The sequence below is a fragment of the Bactrocera neohumeralis genome, chromosome 3 (genome assembly GCF_024586455.1).
Source record: "Bactrocera neohumeralis isolate Rockhampton chromosome 3, APGP_CSIRO_Bneo_wtdbg2-racon-allhic-juicebox.fasta_v2, whole genome shotgun sequence".
Taxonomy (NCBI): Eukaryota; Metazoa; Arthropoda; class Insecta; order Diptera; family Tephritidae; genus Bactrocera; species Bactrocera neohumeralis.
The window spans coordinates 56,380,448-56,401,861 of NC_065920.1; positions in this window are offsets into that span (position 1 = coordinate 56,380,448).

Sequence of the window (21,414 nt, forward strand, 5' to 3'; positions counted from 1 at the left end):
TTCAATTGGTGTATAAGTTTTTCCTAGAGCTGTTAGGCCAAACCACAATTAAACAGGTTCGAAGCGCCTAGAGTTTAGAAGTTTTACTGGCTGATTGGCTTAGAGGACGGAAAGGGAGTGAAAGGTTTACTGCACTGCCTCAGATTTGCTTACTGTCTTTTCTCTTTTCAAACATTTCACTGTGTTGCACTTTCCTTTTGAACTTGATGTTTCTTTTGTTATATTTCGTTTTAGTGTTATGTTTTAACAGGTTGTGCGATTGACTGCGTTTATTTTGTGCTTTTTTGCTTATAGTTACTATTATCTGGCCCTTAAATTCCGTCATCAATTAAAATGAAATATAGAGAGTCTGAATATAATGAAAACTTAAATGATGTATCTGTTGGTATCCATTTACTTTTAAGTTAGGCAATTAAAATCATTATATAATTTCGCAAGAGTATCCAGTAGCTTCATTATATCACTTTCCACCTTGTAATTTGATCGTCCACAATAATCTTGTTAAACTGTATGGCTTTCACAATTAGCCATCGTAATTGCATTATATTTATTTAAAAGTTCTCCACAAAAATTAAACCCTTAATGAAATGCTTGCCACCATAAAGCAACAATGACAAAGGAAACGTGGAGAGCAGGAAAGATGCTTACATATCTTTAGTGGAGTGACCAAATGTTCAGCCACCTAAAGTTTGGAACTCTGCCATTCATCCCGAGCAATAAAAACTTTTGCTTTTCGATTAAAATTATGTTTAATTTTGCATGTCCTGCTCGGCTTCTACTTAAAGCAGTTACACAATCATTGGCTTTTTCAAACAGTTTCGTTAAATCGTCTTATAGCTTTTGGGTTTGCTTTTTGTTTAACTGAACTTTGTTACAGTTTTCACTATGGCTGCATGTCTTCATGGTAGCTTTAACAGATTTTCATTGAAACTATCCTGCATTGAAACAAAATTTTCACATTTACACACACATAATTTCCTGCCCTCTCGTTTTGTATTGTTTCAGTCTGTGTGTTTTTCTTTGGGTTTTTGAGAAAATAGGTAATTATGTCATTATTCAGAAATTATGAACAACTCTTCACTTCATTAAATACAACACTAAGTAGCAGAAACAGCAAAGCAGACAATACATTCCTGTTCATCCAACTCTAAAGGTAAGGGAGGCTTACAATAATGCCAACAAGTTTAAAAGCACTTTTCCTTGCAATGCGTTATCGGAGCATATCGTTGAGAATACTATAGTAATTTGAAATATTCTTAGTAATTTAGATAGATACCAAAGTTCTATGTGACCTACGTATTCTGGGTCACATATTTGGATAAGAGGTGGGTCACAATAGTGAGAGGAACTTTTGGCCTAAACTCAATGGGTAATAACCATGCCCACCCTCATATAGTGTTTATGTTCAAAATCTTACAAGAGAGATAACAAATGGAAATTGGCATATCGGTCACGGCATGCTCTTGTGCCAAAAACGGTTAAATTTCCCTTAGCCCTCATATACCAAGCAAAAGTATTTTCGAACTTCCGTCTGACTATTGGTCAATATGGTTGAAATTTTAGTGAAATTAAAACACATTTTTTAAAAAAGAAAAATCGTTTTGTATTTTTGTTTTTTCTTTGGTGTTTGAAAATAGGTGTCATTTTTCAACTTTCTACTTCATTAATAAACATTGTACACGAACGTCATTCCTGTTCATCTTTAATATTTTTTTAATGTTTCAACAAGTTTAAAAGCACTATTTCAATGCTTCTTTTAATCGTATCGTTGAAGTATATAAATATTCTTAATCATTTAAAAGACTAGACATGGATCAAGCTATGGTTGACCTGTTTTGTACGTTGCTCACGTTTTGGATACGCAGGCATATCTCTGGATCTTCAAGGCGTGTTTGATCGGTGGAATGTACGATAATAGCACAATAGCCAAAGGGTTTGGGTGAACTAATGGTAATATTTAACCCTCATATAGTGTTTATGTTACCATAAATCTTACAAGGGTCTGATATGGATATTTTGACATGCTACGCATCGGTCACGGTGAACACGTAATCTTGTTCTAAAAATGCATTTTCGATTAACCTTTGTATTATATCAATATTTTGCACAAGTCGTACCCCACAGTTGAATGCTATCATCCAATATCGGCTTTAAAATCATTATATAAAAGCACTTTGATTTTTAAAATAAGAGTTTTTATTTTTGTCTATTTAAATTTGCTGCTCTAATCTTCATACATGTTATTTTACTAGAGATGTGTTAATTTAATAATCTTTAATATATCTTACGAAAATATAAAAAGATCGGTTATACGCGAACTTTGACATTACTTACTTGTTTGTGTTAGGATTTAATTTATTTTATATAATTATGTGAGCCAGCTCTTTATTAAGCGGTGAGAACTACATTTGCATTGCCCTGATACGCAATATTTAATTTGAGATATGCTGAATCAACAAAATTAACATTTATTAATATAACGCACGTACATACGTTGACAAAACAATATAAAATGCCTATAAGGGTGGAATTTATATTCAAAATATTTAAACAGTTTGTCATTCTTTTGATAAAAATTTAATGTGGACGTGTATGGTGCACTACAACTAAAGCAACACTTTCTCTCACCATTTTTACTAGGTTAGTCGGCCAGGAGTACTGCATTGGGTACCCCGATAAATCACTTATACGCAGTGTTTGCCATAAATAAGCCAATAGACACATAGTTAGTTAGCAACGTTGTTGCCAGATATTTTTCCATTGCCGTATGTTTGTACAAGATGTTTTCACGTTATGTTCAGCAATATTTTAAAGCTTATATGCATGACGTTGAAACTGATGTTCAAACCAAATATGAAAATTGAATATTTACATATAAACAAGTATACGAGGGCTGTTATATATATTCTGGCCTAGGGCAACACTAAGTGTTGCCAGGTGCAATCTGACATTTCCATTGGAAAGTTTGACATTTTTTAGCGTAACATCACTCAGAACGTTTTGTCATTTAATCGTGAATTGTTTTATTTACAGGAAATTAAAAAATTCATCTCGGCCAAAAAATGGAATTAACTCGTGAACATTTTCGTGTGATCATTTTTCACAACTTTCGACGTGGATTATCACGACAAGAGTGCATCGATGAACTAAAATCTTTGTATGGATATGAAGCACCATCCTATAGCACTGTGAAAAACTGGTACAACGAATTCAATCGTGGCCGACGCTCGCTCAAAGACGAATTCCGTGAAGGTCGTCCAAAAACAGCCGTTGTGCCAGAAAACATCGATGCCGTACGTGAACTGATAATGCAAGACCGTCATGTAACATACCTTCAGATAGAGGCATGCCTATGCATTTCTCCCACCAGCATACATTCGATATTGCATGAACACCTGGCCGTAAAAAAGGTTTGTTCTCGTTGGATCCCGCACAATTTGACAATCGCTCAAAAAAGGCTCGTGTGGATTGGTGTAAAGAAATGCTGAAAAAATACGATCGCGGTGCTTCAAAAGACGTTTATAAGATCGTCACAGGTGACGAATCATCGATCTATGCGTATGAGCCCGAAACAAAACAGCAATCGACAAAAAAATAAAAAAATAAAAAAAAAAAAAAAAAAACATTTTCGTTGATAAATATGCCTATTTACTTTATTAGGCCAGAAATAGTATATATAGCAACCTAAGTAGTATGTAAAAGGCATGTACTATTTTAATTTCAAAAACATAAAATTCAATTTTAAGTAATCAATTTAGTTAAATTAAGATTTCATGAATTCAGTTACAAAAACAATCAAATAATATTCGGGTGTTTATATATACGAGTCTACCAACTTCCAAATTACCACAACATTCTGTGTATTTTATATTTCTAGCTTTTAATCTACGAATTAGTTTAAATGCTCCTCTGCTCTTCGAAAACTGTATTCTTAATTACCGATGACTTAGTAAAAAACGAATAGGCATAACTCATAACTGTACTCATAACTCCACTAACAAAAATTAAGGCCATCACACGCCATGCGTTACTTAACCGTCTACAGCTTGTATTAACTATGATCTTAAAAGTTCTAAAATCTGGAGAAGGTCAGAAGGCAACAATATTAACTAAAGATACTCTTTGTAAAAAGTTAGATGGTTTAAATTATTTCACATACTGTAAAAGAAAATAGTTCCAACTTTTGCTTTCATCAATTAATTCATTTATTACTGTCTTCACTATTCAACCTTGCAATAAAGACTCTTACTTATCAACGCTACCAAACTTTTTTGGACGATGAATGTGATTTTCGCTAAACTCACAAATCTGCAAACAATTATTTATAGCATAAATCTAAACTAAACTGTTATGTGTGTCCATATTTACGAATAGTGTGATAATGACTTTAGTAGTTGCAAAATGTTGGTTTATTAGTTATCTTTTTTTGCACATATTGATACTAGTTCTATATTTTCTGAAATCTTTTTTTTTTATAAACTAGTTATCAAAACAAATATTCGCTCCCATTCCGATAACTCAGAATAAGAAGTTGGCATAAGATATGTAGTTTTATGTTTTTAGACAGCTCTAAACGATTCGTGGAACCTTAAGCTTAATGTTTTTAATACTAAATGTTTCTTTAATATTCAGAATATTTCTAAAACCAGAACATTTATATTTTTAAGAGGTTATAAAATTCGGTGAAACAGACGACATCCTTAAATGACAAAACAAGAGTTAACTGAGCATTAAATATTATCCTACAATATTTTTCATTAAGAATTTTTATCATCATTTAATTTAAATTTGAATATAAAATAACAAGCTTACAGTTACAAAAAATATTAAATGTACGCATAATAGCGAAAACGTACATAAGCAGATAATTATTTCGGTCTTCTGTACTCGTTATTTTAGCTTATGTACTTCAAACGTACTAAAACTTTGAAATATCCCTATTTAATTTTTCGTGTTGCTGGCGTTGCTACAGAATTACAAACCTTGCATCATATAAACCTTAATTAAGCCAAGTAACCAAATAAACAAAACACGAGTTTACGCATTAACGCTTTACAAAATCAAAGCTATTGTAGTTACATAATTTCCCTTTCTTCTGTTTGTTTTTCGCGCACTTAATCATGAGTATTTCACATAAAGTAACGAAGAAATTAATGGCAAGCGTATATGTATGTTTGTTCTCTACGTGTGAATATTAGTCAAACGTCCTGTACATGAAAATACGCGTGTAGGATATGTGTCTACTTGTATATCGAGTCTGTGGAAATGCGGCCATTGCGTGTTATCACGAAGTGTACTCCACACAATGATCAGTGATTACCTAAAAAATATTATATAATATAATAACCAAGTGAGTAAATAATTTAACAATAATTCGGGTATTTATCTCTTAATCTTAAGTGAAATTGTAACATGAAATTTGTAAATTATGTAATTGGAGATAATAAATCATTTACATTTCCTTAAAATTATATTTTGTTTGCGCAAATGTTTTTAAAGAAATAATAAAAAACATTCTTATTCTTTACAAGCGTAGACACCGCTTACGTGGTTAAAGCCGAGTTTAGCGCGCTAAAGCTGTTTTTGCTGTTTACGCTAGCGATATCAAGTGTAGTCAGGTCCTTCTTCACCTGGTGTTTTCACATATTCACACGACATTACCTAGCCAGCGTACCCGCCGTCCTTTAATTCGCTGAACTATGTCAATCGCAAAAAAACTTATATCTCATATAAAAAAATCGAAAATCATATTTTTAAAAAGTTATATTTTTCCGCAAAGTAAACTTTCCTCGAAAATGGCTCATTTGTCAGTCCATGCCTCAATTAGCGTTTCAATGATGTTTAGTCATTTTTAGAATTTGGTCTTTGTTTGCATTGTTGTTCTTTAGATAGCTAAATGTCCTAGAAACCAGTGTCCTTTTTGGGAATAGAATTTTCTGCTAAAATCACCGGTGCCAGGAGAAATGAGTAGGGTGAGTGATTAAAACCTGGTTTATGAGTTTTAAAAAATTCAGTGACAAGCGTCGACCGATGACACGGCTCATTATCGTGCAACAGACTGGACCGCCTCACGGTATTGTGGTCGAGCATTATGCGTGCCAAAAGACGCTGCGCAAGGTTTTTTTTCACAGCATTAATCGTTTGGCCATTGGAATAACTTTGTTGTGCAATACCCTTAATCGTAAAAAAATCAGCATTGTTTTATTTTGTTTTACTGAAGACGATTAAATAATCGTCAAGAGGGCCTAAGACCTTCTTGGAATCACCGAAACCACTCATACTTCGCAGATAAAGATAATCGAGATCACCGTCATAAACTTTTTCATCATTTGTGTAAATGTTTCCGCTAAATCATTTCCCAATGTATAATTAACAAAATTTAATATTTGCTCTTTGCATTTTTACGACCGATGATTGGAAGAAGACGTGGTTGTCACCGATTTCATCCTATTTTTCGTAACATCGGGTGTTATCCAAAATATCTATAAAATTTTATTGAAATGTCAACAAGAGATCAAACTTTTTGGTTTACGACGCCACCAATAGGTGCCATTTCACCATTTTATTTAAAAGTTCATATTTTATGTCAATTTAGTCGTCTTATATCTCATTTGTTAATCGTTCCATCGACTGGGCAGTATTCGCCAATGCAAAAACTTTGTAGAATTTCCGCATCCGATTTCCTTCCAAAACCTTTGTTGTGAATGTTGTCTATAGAGTTTGGTTTACATAGCTATAGTAGTTTCTATGATGAAAAAAATTTAGTAACGGTTTGGTTGTTTTTAAAAAAAAAATGAAGTCCAAACTGCTTCTTGTTTGGACAATGCGAACCTTTGTGCCAATTTCACTTTAATAATTTATTTATTGTAACCCATTTAAAACCTTTTATGAATGTTAAGGAAATTAATGAATTGTTTGCCTGTGAAAGGTTTAATAAATCTTTGAGGGTATCTCTTTCTTAGAAACACAATTTTTTTTATTGGAAGACTCAGTTATCTTGCCCTATAGTTAGCAATAATTTTTTCATTTGTGGCTTGGTTTCCCTTCATTATAGATTTTGTTTCGCAACTTTTATTTCCTAGTAACCACTGATGTTTTGAACTTTGTTGCTTTAGAGGAGCTTAAGTAAAAAAAAAAATAACTATATATAACAACACTGTCACTGGTCAACACATCTAACAGTATCAATGAAATTTCATTTATAAATTTACCCTTTTAAATACCGGCTTCATAGTAGCAACTTAAACATCTGTACATATATTCACTACTGCATGTATTACCACTTCTACTTGCAAATTCGGAATGCATTTGCATCAAATTTTGCTTCGTGGGGTTTAGCTTTCTTACACTCTTGCTTACCACTTGAGCAAGGCTGTCGAATAAATATTAATTTCCAATTCGTTGATTACTTACTTTAATTAAAACAAATTTATATTTTTTAAATATTAACTACCACATACAAATATACATTTACTAACTTTGCTAAAGTTTATATGTGCTGCAAAGTGCTCAGCGAACTTGAAATGCATTTTTTATGGAAGCGGGAAATTTAAGTGGACAAAAATTACTGTAAATCATAAAACAAGGTAAAATGCGCCTAAATGTTTTGCATCATCATTTTGATTATATGCATAAATGCTCACAAAGGGTTCGAAGTATAAGAAAATTTTGCTAAATTTCATTATAATCAAGTACATGTAATTGAACAGCAAATACAGAAAGTAATGTATTCAGTTATTTCGTATCTACAAAAAATTTCGCACAGATAGATCTCAATGCTAAACCAAATCAATCAAAAAAACGTTAACTCCGATTTACTATATATGATACAAGCTGTTCAGGGTGTAGCAAAATGAAACGACAGACAAAAATATTATCGAATGCTTTTTCAAGATTTATTTTTGCTCCCAGTGAAGCAGATGTTATTTTAACCAATAGCCAAAAATACTTTTATTGTTAATTTCTTGTAATAACACACATAATTTATTATCAATGGCGTTTCAGTGGTGTAACTTAGTTGCTGTCTCTTGCTCAACCCCGAGGCAGAGTTAAACATACATTTATAGTAGCCCTTAGCCGAAGGCTTCACAACGCGCATTAAAGTTGATCTAAAAATGTATTTAAGATACGAAAACACATATATGTTTTTTTCTTTATAAGTGAGAAAAAATAGTATTGCAATAGTTTCACATACATGTACATACATATATACTGCATGCTTTATCAAACATTTTATATAATAGGCACTTTAGTGTTGAAAAGCTTCCCAAGGGAGTCTTTACCACAGATAGATAAATAAAAATACTCTATGCTTACTTATCACTTACCATATTGATATATACAAGTATTTTATGTTTACATAGCATTTATTGTCAGTTCAATTGTTTAATTTAACTAAAATTGGCCACATTAAATTCTTTTGTATTTACTTTGTCACTTCTTTTGTGGTTCTCACAAAACAAATTTTAAGTTATTATAAGGTCACCAAAAGAATTATTTTTGATGTTTTTATTTAGACTAGCAATATTAAAAAAAAAAACATATACATATACCTCTTAACTACCTCAGCCATTTTATTCATATTTGGCATCAGTTTGGAATATTTGAACATACCTTTTACTGTTATCTCACCAAGTTTCCGTTTAAAAATAATAACAATTCCTAGTGTGGCACACTGCAAATGAAAATAAAATCGTATCAGAAAAGGAGCCTTCATCTCTACACAAGAAAAAAGAAACCAAGTTATTGTGGGTAGGCATTGAATTTCCTTATATTTATACCCTGAACAGGGTATATTAAGTTTGTCACGAAGTTTGTAACACCCAGAAGGAATCGCCGGAGACCCTATAATGTATATATATAAATGATCAGTATGTCGAGCTGAGTCGATTTAGCCATGTCCGTCTGTCTGTCTGTCTCCGTCTGTCCGTCTGTCTGTATATATACGAACTAGTCTCTCAGTTTTTAAGATATCGTTTTTGCAAACGTCATTTTCTCTTCAAGAAGCTGCTCATTTGTCGGAACGGCCGATATCGGACCACTATAACATATAGCTGCCATACAAACTGAACGATCGGAATCAAATGCTTGTATGGAAAACTTTCACATTTGACAAAATATATTGACGAAATTTGATATATGTTATTTTTAAGGCAACAATGTAATCTCTAAAAAACTTGTTTAGAACGGATTACTATAGCATATAGCTTCCATACAAACTGAACACATAGTTACTAACAGAAATGCACCTGTGAAGGGTGCAACCGAAGTTAACTTTTTTTCTTGTTTTATAATATTTTTTTATAACAAAGATCTTCTAACGGGTAATTCAATTACTACGAGACCACGCTTGTGTCGTGTCAAGTTATTCCTGTTCAGCATTGTTTGGCATTTCATCATGGAAAGACTTACTCCTAAACAACGTTTATAAAGTTCACAAATCGTTAGACTTTATTAGAAAAATTTACGTTTTGTTAAAAGTGTTTTTTTCGTGCTTCGCTTAACTTATGATCTACTAAGCGTACTTTTCGTAACACCATCATCCATCTTGAGGTCAAACATTCAACCGAATAGACCACGTCCAGAACGCAGCGAATAACATATATAAGCCGTAGCTGACAGTGTACACGAAGACCGCGGAAAGTCGGCGCTGTTTGCAGCAACTAGAACTGACGCACGGAACGACTTCGCCCATTTTACGTAGAGATTTTTTAAAGCCAAATTTTGCTTGGTGGTGACGTCCATTTCTGACTCACTGAGTGTGTAAATAAGAAAAAATTTCGCATTTCGCTCGTCGACCTTTGGTTTCTACAAGATTATTTGATATCATAGCGTTAGACTTTTTCCTGTGAGGATTTGTAAGTCTATGCGGACAATTCCCGCTTCGACTCAGGCCTTGGAGCAAAACAATACGCGTGTCATTTGTCAGTTACCAGTCGAAATGTTCGAATGAGTCATCGCAAATTGAACTTAATGAATAAACCATCTAAGACGTAGCCACAACCAACATTCGAATGAGATAATCTTCAAAAACAAATGCCAAAGAATGTTCTTTCGGTTGATAATAAACATTCCCCTTTGAAATTAAAGTTTCTGTGTATTTACTTTAAAGAGGTAAAAAACCTCGAAATGGAGCACCCTTTATGTATACAAAATTAAGTTATTAATGTGCTTATCAATTATTTATTTAGTTCCCTTGTTATTGTGTTTGTGTGGTTTGAATACCAACATTCGACTTCGACAAGTCTGTGTGCCAATTTGATTAATGTGTCATGTTTATGATCGAGAATTCATATCTGTATACATATATATTTGTTAAAATGTGTCTAAGAAAATATCTGCAGTTTTCTTCTATTTTGGGTTCTTAAGCAGAGGAAGGAGGAAATGCAGTCGCCAGTAATCTGCTTACGTACAACTTTTCAGTCACACATAGGCTGTAGAGGAAGAAGAAAACGTACATTCAACAAATAAAATCAATCTTCTGACCTCTTCCACCACACAGCTCTTGTCGGCTATTGCTGAATTTGCCACTTTTTAATTGCAATCAGAAGCACTAAATTGGGTTTTCAACTCGCTCGCATTATGTTTTACTGTTGTCTGTCAGTGTAATAAATGTTCAAAAGTAGGCTTAATCGAATTCTCTTTTTATCGAGTGCACTTTTAGGTTCTACAACCATAAAATATTTTATTGGTGTTGTCTCCTGCGTATGCAGATAAAAGTATGCCTTAACGCAGGAGACTCTTTCATATAAATGTGTACATTAATCATATATTTTCATTTACAATTCGCAGCACGACTTCTACAAAGCAGCCAAACGCAAAATTGCGAAAAAATTAGTAATCAGAAAAAACATCCACATAGCTTTTGCTGTTTGCTATAACAGGAGATTTTTTACAGCATCTGCCACATTTTTTTGTACAAAATTATATTTGCTTGTATGATTTTTTGCACGTATTCCCGTATTAAGTTACCCCCCGTTAAGTTCTCACCTGTCTGGGTCGTATTTTTACATTATTATTCTTGGTCGACTGTGAACACGTAAAAATATTTACACAAATCGGCAAACAGAGTTCGCAATTTCGTAAATAAATTTATTTTGTAGCACGCCTACGGTGAGAAACGCCATGGGTGGAATTTTAATGGCAATTGCACATGGTAATAATGTTGCTGCATAAAATATTTTGTGTTTTTATAAAATCTTTTAAGTTTTTAGCATAGTGTGTATTTGTTCACCACAACATATAAGTAATCTTAGCACATTTTAAAAATTATTAAATGATTACTTTTATTGCAAAAATAATTTTAAAAAAGCATTTTTACTCCCAATAAATATTTACGTATTTTTCTTCCAAAAATATATACCAGAAAATTAATGATATCTTTTATTGCAAACAAATTTACGCTGAAGTCTCAAAAATCCAGAAATTAACAAATATGACATTGGATATATATTATAAATTAAATTTATTGACTCAAGTATTTCTTGCTTATTATTATACACATTGATAAATGATAGGCAAGTTCTCTGTTTAGTCAAAATAATATTTGTGTTATACGTGTATGTTACTCATACGCACCAGACCACTTGAAAGAACTCTGCTAATTTTTGTAATCTTAATAATAATCTTAATTAAAAAATTTTTGCAAGAGCTAAGCCAGTTCTGAGAGAAAATTACATATTTTGTTCAGAATATTTTTTCCTGGGTATACAGCCTTAAATTTTTAACCGAAACAAGTCGAACTTTTGGAAAGAGAAAACCGAATAAACATAAATTTAACTTACATAGTCCGCCGCTTTTATTGTAATCACCTTCTCAAATGAAACATTTTCGAAAACATATTTTTCTTATTTTTTCTATTGTCAGAAGCTGATTCGAAATTTCTTTTACCATTTCCTGAACTAAATCCTGTAGAAAATCATCTTTAAGACTTCTTTAAACACTTATAAAAAACACATAACGCATTTGAACTAAAACATACTAAGTAATAAGGTCAAACCACATCAAGTGATCCCTGAAATATCATCGAATTTTAAAACTAGCAGTTCAATGGGGGGGAGGGACAAGAATTAGATACCCCGCGATGTATGTAAATATGTCGTCAAAATTAATTTTTTTGTTAAAGTTATTGAAGGTTGAAATTAGAGATAAATCGATGAATTTTGTGAAGTCAAAGAAAAATCTTCATTCTATATTACAGATTAAATAATAAAACTTTTTCCAATTTTTTGTTAAACAATTGAATTTTTCTATATTTTCTACACGGTACAAAAAACTGAAGATTATGTGGCACAATGCGGAAATAGGATTCCTTGACCCAACAATAATATATTATTTATAATATAATATAATTTATTACTGGTGAATGGAGTCATGCGTAGAAGTGCACGCAAGTGAGAAAAGTTCTTTGACTGCCATTCACTTGGGACACTTAAGAAAACACTCCAGAATCTACAATTGGCGCCACATTGCAAAGAGAAGAAACAACTGGCGCGCTGTTGTTAACTCGGCTATAATCGCCTAAGCGGTGTCTACGCCAGTTAAGAATAATAAATTATTACTGCTAAATAAATATTTTCATTTACTTATTTTCTTTCATCTTTTAATATTTGACTTCAATTCTGCCGTGAAATAATTTGTTTGATAAAAAGAAAGCATCTGTTGCTGACAATTTGACAGTTTTATGAGATACCACTCTGCATACATTTCAGAAAATGAAAATGTGCACGAAATATGAAAGTTTAGCATCACTGAACGGCATTTTTTTTGTATACAAATACATCTTACAAATCACACACAGTTAAAAACCCTGTGTAATTTGGTAAACCCATTATGGGTTTCAAAATTATTTAATTTTGTTTAAATATTTCAAGGTCCGTTTGTCAACAGTTTTATCAATTAAAACTGTTTTTTTGTTAAATAATTGAGGATTGAAAGACGTTTTCAACTAATATTCAAGTATCGGGGATTTCTTTGAGGAAAATATATAGGTAAATATTGAAAAATAAATTAAAAATTTTGAAATTATGAACAAGTCTTACTGTTTTTTGCTTATTGTATTACATATTTTCGTACATACCGATTTCATATCCAAACTTGATATCATTTTACAGCCAGCCATGGTACCGTTTATTATTTATGCATAGCTAAACAACTAACGAACCATTTCCATAAAGCTTTATTGTTGTCCTAAACTCTCCTTGCTCTTAATATTTTTCTTTCTACAGCATTGCCATTAACAAATCTGTGTTTGTAGTAAGAATACATATAAGCTTTGATTAGTTAAATCACGAGCGAGAAGTGCACGGGCAAAGTAAATAGAAAAACCAAATAACCACAACGAGTTAAAGAGCATTGTGAAACTAGCAGTAATTATTATACCTTGAACAGGGTATATTAAGTTTGTCATGAAGGTTGTAACACCCAGAAGGAAGCGTCAGAGATCCTATAAAGTGTATATGTAAATGATCAGTATGTTGAGCTGAATCGATTTAGCCATGTCCGTCCGTCTGTCCGTCCGCTCGTCTGTATATATACGAACTTGTCCGTCAGTTGTTAAGATATTGTTTTGAAATTTTCCAAATATCATTTTCTCTTCAACAAGCTGCTTATTTGTCGGAACTGCCGATATCGGACCACTATAAGATATAGCTGCCATACAAACTGAACGATCGGAATCAAGGTCTTGTATGGAAAACTTTTGCATTTGACATTGTATCTTCACAAAAGTTGGCACAAGTTATTTTCTAAGGCAACAATGTAATCTCCGAAGAAATTGTTCAGATCGGCTTACTAAAGCATATAGCTACCATACAAATCGAACGATCGGAATCAAGGGCTTGTATGGAAAACTTTAGCATTTGGCGGTATCTTCACTAACTTTGACATGGATTACTGCTTAAAGTAATAATATAATCTCCGAAAAAATTGTTCAGATCGGATTACTATAGCATATAGCTTCCATATAAACTGAACACATAGTTACTAAAATAAAAGACACCTGCGAAGAGTATTTTAGCCAGCCGAAGTTAACGTTTTTTCTTGTTTTAATTAATAAAGGCAATCCAGTCACAGTGAGTAGCCAACGCAGGCAACAAGTAATGGGGATCAACAGTAGTCAGAATGGTTTTTGTCTAATATGCTAAGAATGCCCGGAAGGCAAATGGTTCGTGCTACTCTTTATTTCCCATTTGTACTTGACTGGCATAGCGTTAAATTGGGTGTTTGATATTCCCAGAAAAGATGTTTGAAAATTCTACAAAGATTGTACGCTGTGTTAGGTGAAAATCATTAGTGTGTAAATAAATGATGAAATTTTATATACCAAAAAAGAATGTGTCCAATCTGGAAATTCACAATTTTTAGTTTGACATTTTGGGTGATATGTATACTCATTGAGTTCTGACATACAAGCGCTATTTGTGTTGTTTACAGTAACTAAAAATATTCTTCTTGGCCCAAAAATGGAATTAAATTCAATCGAGGTCGTAAATCACTTCAAGGTGAGTTTTGAGAAAGTAAATTCTGAATGGTATACAATCACTTGATTGCCGGTTGTATTTCAAGAAATCAGGATAACCAACGCTGAGGAAGGATCACTTTTCAACACGATAATGCTAGCTCTCACAGATCGACTGAAATAACTGCATTTTTGAGCACTCAAAACCTGATTGGGGACATCTCAATCAAAGTGGGCAAAAGTACTTGCACCATTAGTTCAAACGCATGCGAAAGTGGATAAATCTAAATGGAGAATATTTTAGAAAACAATATGGCGGTTTTCGATGATTAAAGTTATGTATTGTTCTCAAATCTTTAAACATAAAAGGCTGCCTACAAATAATTAGTATTTTACGGGTAATTACAATAAAGAAAATGTTAATCTTAAGATGTCTAAACTAGTTTATATTAAAAAAAAAATTATTTTATGGTACTGATTGATGCAAGATCTTCCCTTAAATATTTTATTATTCCGTTTACTGGCCATACGAACTATGCCTTTTTCCTAATAACTCAACTTTTTAATTAATAATTGGTGATCCTTCAACCAATAGCCTTATTTTGACAGATAACGCGTGAGTGGGAGTCGGTATCAAGCTGTCATGCTATTGTTTATAAATTGTCCCACTTTATTGCGAAAATTCACATTCTGCACAACTAATGGTCAATATAATGGGCCTACTGAGCGTACTATTTGCAACACCATCACCCAACTTGACAACCAGCATTCGTTATTGAATAATATTCGACCGAATAGACCACGTCCAACACGCAGTGAGGAAAATGTAGTAGCCGTAGCTGAGAGTGTAGCCGAAGACCGTGAAGTGTCGATTCGGCGCCGTTCGCAGCAAGTCGGATTGACGTATTAAACTACTCGGCGCGTTTTATGCCGAGATCTTAAATTAAAAGTATGCAAAATACAGCTTTTGCAAGAACTGAAGCCGCTCGACCTTCCCATGCGCATTCCCTTCGCTCTATAGGCTCTTGAAAATTTGAGAGATCAGGCCTATTTCTAAATCAATTGTCACACGTAATATTACGACAACTACCGTGCACAGGCTTTGATAACTCCTTCACGTAGTATTCACCGAGGGCCGATTGATTGGCCATCAAGATCGCGTGATATGACAGCGTTAGACATTTTCCTATGGGATATGTAAACTGGTCTGAGTTCCTCTTCCCAAATAAGGCATTCCATTTATCATGTACTTTGTACCACTGTCACCATCATGAGGATTTTTATTCCATACTTACTTTTTATTGTATGGGAATATACATTCTAAACGGACACCGTCCTCTAAACCATAAGTAACTTTTCATCTATGGTCAAATGAGCCCTGGAGTGTAATTATGTTATGCACTGATGGATAAAGAGATCCCATATTTTTCTAACAGAGTAAATACATCGTTTCCTCGAAGTGTGGGCCATACACCTTTGTCATCCATTCTAAGACATCTTATCAAAAAATCAAAACGATCACGACTCATTACAGAGACGTACACCATTGACAAAGATCGATCATAGAGGTCATGTGTGGACATGTGGTTGCGACTTTTTCTCACCTGTCATTACCAGAATACCAAACAAAGCATGGATTTCATCTTTATTCGTGTCACGAAATGTAGCACCTGTCATAGATTCCCGACGTTTCAATGATATCTCAGCATTTGTCCATTTTACGATTTCCCACAATGAAATTATCTCATGTAGTAAAAAATAGTTTGAAGTGAATAAAAATGGGTCATATATATTACGGCACATACGCGTCGGACCTTTTCAGATCTGACAATGTGGTACTCCGTGTAGTCTGACTCGGCTACGCCTCGTGGACTTTGAAGTTGACCAACAATGTTTATTCTACTTACTTGGCTTGTTGGGAATTTACATTCTAGTCCTCTCTGTGGCAAGGTCAAGATTCTGTTAGAAGCCAATGAAGAACCTGGTTGTTCAATAATATTTTGTTCTAATATTTCACTACCGCTTGACGTTGGCTGCACTTCATGCACCTCATCTATAAATGCTTCTTCTTATCGCTTACTTGACGTCATCTTCATTTACGTGATCTGATATTTTCTCTGTCAGAATTTCACCAACGAGCTTTCATCGCTTTTGCAGAAGAGTAGAGGATAGATTCCTCATTGTTAAAGGGATCTACCATTTGTCCATTTTAGTCATGATATCTCATAACAAGAAAACAAACATATATATAATAAGTTATCACGTAAGTAGAACATGAAATAACAATATAATTATCGTATCAATAAAATCTTTCTAAAAGATACGTAAAAGATAGTCATGCTCTGGACATTTTGACTCACGTGGTCGTTATATTTCAAAATCAGACACTTACCAACGAGCTGACAAGCACGCCTACGGGAGCTCCAAAGGCGACTGAGATGCGTCCTAAACGCACAGCGATATATATATAATAAGTTATCACGTAAGTAGAACATGAAATAACAATATTTAGAAAGAGAGAGCAATAGATACGAAAAGATGCATGCGTCATTTTGACTCAGACGTTATATTTCAGGGTTCAGTAAAAGTAGGAACCTCAAAATGAATCACTCATTATAATACCATTATTTTGAATGCAATCTTATTCGTATAATTATTCAAAAATTACTAATAAGCCTTGCATGACTATAACGGTTGAAAAAGTTTATATGTAAGTATAGTACCTTTTTTTATTTTTGAAGGTAACACTACTCTAAATAAAAACAGCCCAAATAACTTTTTAATTATCTGATAATAACTTTATGAAAAAAAATTAATATGTATATGTATTTATAATGTTTTTCAATAAGAATAATACATAAATTTATTTAAATAAAACAAAAACGGTTTGGACCATCAATTAAGTGCTTTTTGATTCCATTATGTGTAGAACTTTATTTTTGTTTTTCATGGCCACCTCGGGCACGCTTGCAGAAGTTCAGTCGCTAAGCAAATATCGGCCGCTATTGTTGCAATTTCACGTTCGATATTTAAACGAAGTTCATCAATCGTCGCTGGCTTGTTGGCTTAGACCATAGACTTGACGTAGCTCATTATGAAATAGTCTAACGGCTTCAAATCCAAATCCAGCCAAAAATATTCGGTTATCAATGAGCGGTAGCGATTCTCATTCACAGTAACTTGCCGGTCTTGATCATAACGGAAGAAACACAGCCCAATGACCTCGCCGGCCCATTAACCACACCAAGCCGTAAATTTTTTGGGATACAATGGTGACTTATGGAGTACGCACGAATGTTCTTTCAAAAAAATAAAGAATTTCATTGATATCCTAAACGGTTTTTGTTTCTTTTTTTAAATAAACTTTTGTAACGCTCTTATTGAAAAACCCGCTCGTAAGGGGGTATTCTGGTCTAGGATTTTGAAAAAATCGATTTTTTTGGCATATTTTGAAAGTTTAGACTTGAAATATGACTTTGGAAGGATTTTTCAAAATTTTAATTATTTTCGGAGATACAGCCGATTTTGTGACCTGGCGTCCGTGTTCACTAGAATTGTCTCCTAAACTTTAAACGCGTTTTTCTCGAAAATATTTTTTTGAAGTGGTTGACATGATATCTCAAGTTCTACTGAATCGATTTCTTTGAAATTTGGTATATATCTTCTTTATATAATGCTTTATCATGTCTGCCTTGGATTTCCTAAAATTTTGATTTGAAGTATTTTTAAAAAAATCGAAAAATCGGGTCAAAAAAAATTTTATTTTTGAATTCGGCGCCAGTTTGTTTTGAAAATGGTCAAATCTTGATAACGACATCTGTAGAAACTGAAGAATACTCTTGTTTTTGGGTTTAGATCGCTTCAAGGGGTTGAAATCACGTCAACCTGACGCACCGTTTTTTTCGAAGCCCCCCTCCACCGGCCTGTATGTCTGTATCTGGACGAATTTCGGTTTTTTTCTTGCAATTTTTATTTATATTATTAAAATGTCAATAAAAAACATACAAAAAAAAGGATAATAAAAATGTTTTTCATTTTTTTTATCTTAGTTTAAAAAATGCCTAAAATTCATGCGTCTAGACCAGAATACCCCCTTAAAGTTAAGGGCACTGACTCCGAATTTTGGTAGTATATTTTAATAATTTATCTTTCCATGATGAAATGGAAAACCTCACTGGAGAGAAATGTTAAAAGGGAAGGAAAATCTATGACATCGTTTGCTGTCCCCATTGGTCTAGTTTTGAGTGTCCTATTGAAAAACCCTTAGCAACTCTTAGAAGAATTGATAATAGGCAACTTAATATTGCTATGTAAACATAAAATATATATAAATTTGGTAAACGATATATAAATAACCATTAGGTAATTTCATAATTCTATATATCTTTGGTAATGACTACCTTGGGAAACTTTTCAACACAAAGGTGCCCACAAAACAAAATGCTACGTATATCAAAGAAATATATGTGTTATGTTAACTATTGTAAGCATTCTCAAAAATACATATATGCTATTTTTGCATGTGTTAAGCTATTTTCTTTTCAACATTGATGGCCGTTGTGAAGCGTACAGTTTATGGGCCAAAAATCGAAATTTTTATTAACTGCGCCTCGAGGTTGGGCAAGAGACAGCAATGAAGGCCTCAGAATCGCCTCTGATAATAAATACTGTGAAATATCTCATTAAATTAGCAAAAAAAAATCGTGTTCATGGTTAGCTTTTGATTATTTTGTTTGCCTGTCGTTGAACTTGGCCTTAGTTTACCCTTACACATAGATATTTTCGAACGCTGCAATTTTAAATTTATTGCTGCCTTAAAATATGCAAGCCAAGCTTGCTGAGCACTTTGCACACTATGTAAACTGTAGTTGGGAAAGTATAAGTATGTAAGTAAATGTTTGTATTTTGTTGTTAACATTCGTTTTCTGCTATAGCTATGTTGAAGAGGTAACGATGTGTGATTATGAGAAAGCACATGAAGCATGAAGTAAAATTTTCTGGGCTAACATGAAGACACATGCATATCAAATGTGAGTTTTAAGTAAACGCATAAAAGATTAGAAATTTGCAAGAGAAAGTGGTCATATGTGAAAAACAAAATCACGATATTTAGGTATAAAGACGGATGTTTAAGTTGCCACCACGACGCAAGTATTGAAAAACATAATACCACACATCTAAAGGGTGATAAATTTTAAGGTTCCCTTTTTTTTAAAGAAAAACACACAAAACCTTCAATTTTAATATTCATTCCAAAGAACATTTCTTATCATCAATTTTGAAGTTTATCTTTTCCAAACGCTGGCCGCGGCTACGCCGCAATTGGTTGGTAAAAATGTATGATATTTAAAAAAAATTATACTCGTATAAGCAAGTTTTATTAAAAGTTATGAATTTTAGCGCAAGTGGAATTGGTATAAACCAAGGACATATTCATAGCATAATCAATCATCAATTTCCAAAAATTTTCACTGAAGGAATATAAAGTATAATTATAAAACTAATTAAGCTTCTGATCTATAATATAGGTATGAAATGTTAGATTGCACTTGAAATCTTTCTTACTTGCTAATGTCACAAGTGTGAAATGCAGGTCTGTGGGAAATTCTTTTGTACTAAATCGTTCAAAATGCACAACAACTCATTGGCAATTTATAGAGACTTATAAAAATGCATTTGAAATAAATATGAAATATGAAGCTTAAAATTATTGAATTATCATAAAATAATCTCAATCTTTGGATATTATTTTTATTATTGTTGGTACAGTATCTGAACCATATTGCCTTGTATCAATTTTAACTTTATTTTATAACAGAAAATATATTTTAAATTTTTAAGATATAGTGAAATGTTTTAAAATCTTGTCTTGAAGAACACAAATTTATTGCAAAGATGACGTGGCGAAATGTTTTACTTGTAAACGCTTTCTCTTAGAAGTTGACCTAGAGTTTACGTTAGAGAGTCTTAGTACATTTTTTTAAAACAAAAAAAGTCTTAAAATCAGTCGTTATATTAAATAAAGAATAAGCAAGGAAATTTAATTAATTTGATATTTGAATAAAATAGTTCTGTTTTTGGTATTGTAATTAAAGAAAATGCTTTTAAAATTTCAAAGTTGGCTCTCACAATCACATAATATCGATAATAGACACCGTTCTTGGTATTAAGTCCATGGTATTACAAAGTAGATATTTCGTCAAAGGGACTAAAATGATTATTAAACATGATATAAGTTTCTTAAAAATATATAATATTCTTAAAACTTCATTGCACAAAAGTGAGATGAAGACTCAATCATTCTTAAGAATTTTCTCATATTCGTACAAAAAAGTGCAGAAAATCTTTAAAGCAAAACGAAATTGTGCATTTACATACATACATTTACTTTGAGTGATAGAATAAATAGCTTTTTCGATTTTATAAGGCAAAAATATTAAAACTATGATATCAATTTTTTTTGAAGTTTTTAGTATATTTAGAATCGGTTAAATTATAAAATTTCATTACGGTACGCAAAACTTTATTTTGAAAAACTTGAATTACTTTTAAATTTGTCCATGCCATACGTCCAGATCGGCCAAAGTATTACCGTATAAATTAGAACTCATTAATCAGACTGAGGCAAGATCTTGGCTTAAGAAGCCATTATAGCTGCGTCAACATTAATCTTGGCTGAATTCTTTTTATTTTTACATGATCTTTGCGTCTCTTATCAGTATCACGGCTTCTAACGTAGAACGTCCGATTGTGCAAGTAAGACTTTAGCAGCAAATAATAAGGCATGGTGGGAGGAACATTTTATTATTTTCCATAGCATCAGTTATAATGTATTCTACCCTATTACATTGTTCAATTGTGTCATGAAATTTTCAAAACCAAACATATAATTGAAAAAGCTGTGTTCTTCCAACACCGACAAAAAACCGGGGTAAAAAGCTTTCAAAAAACCCTTT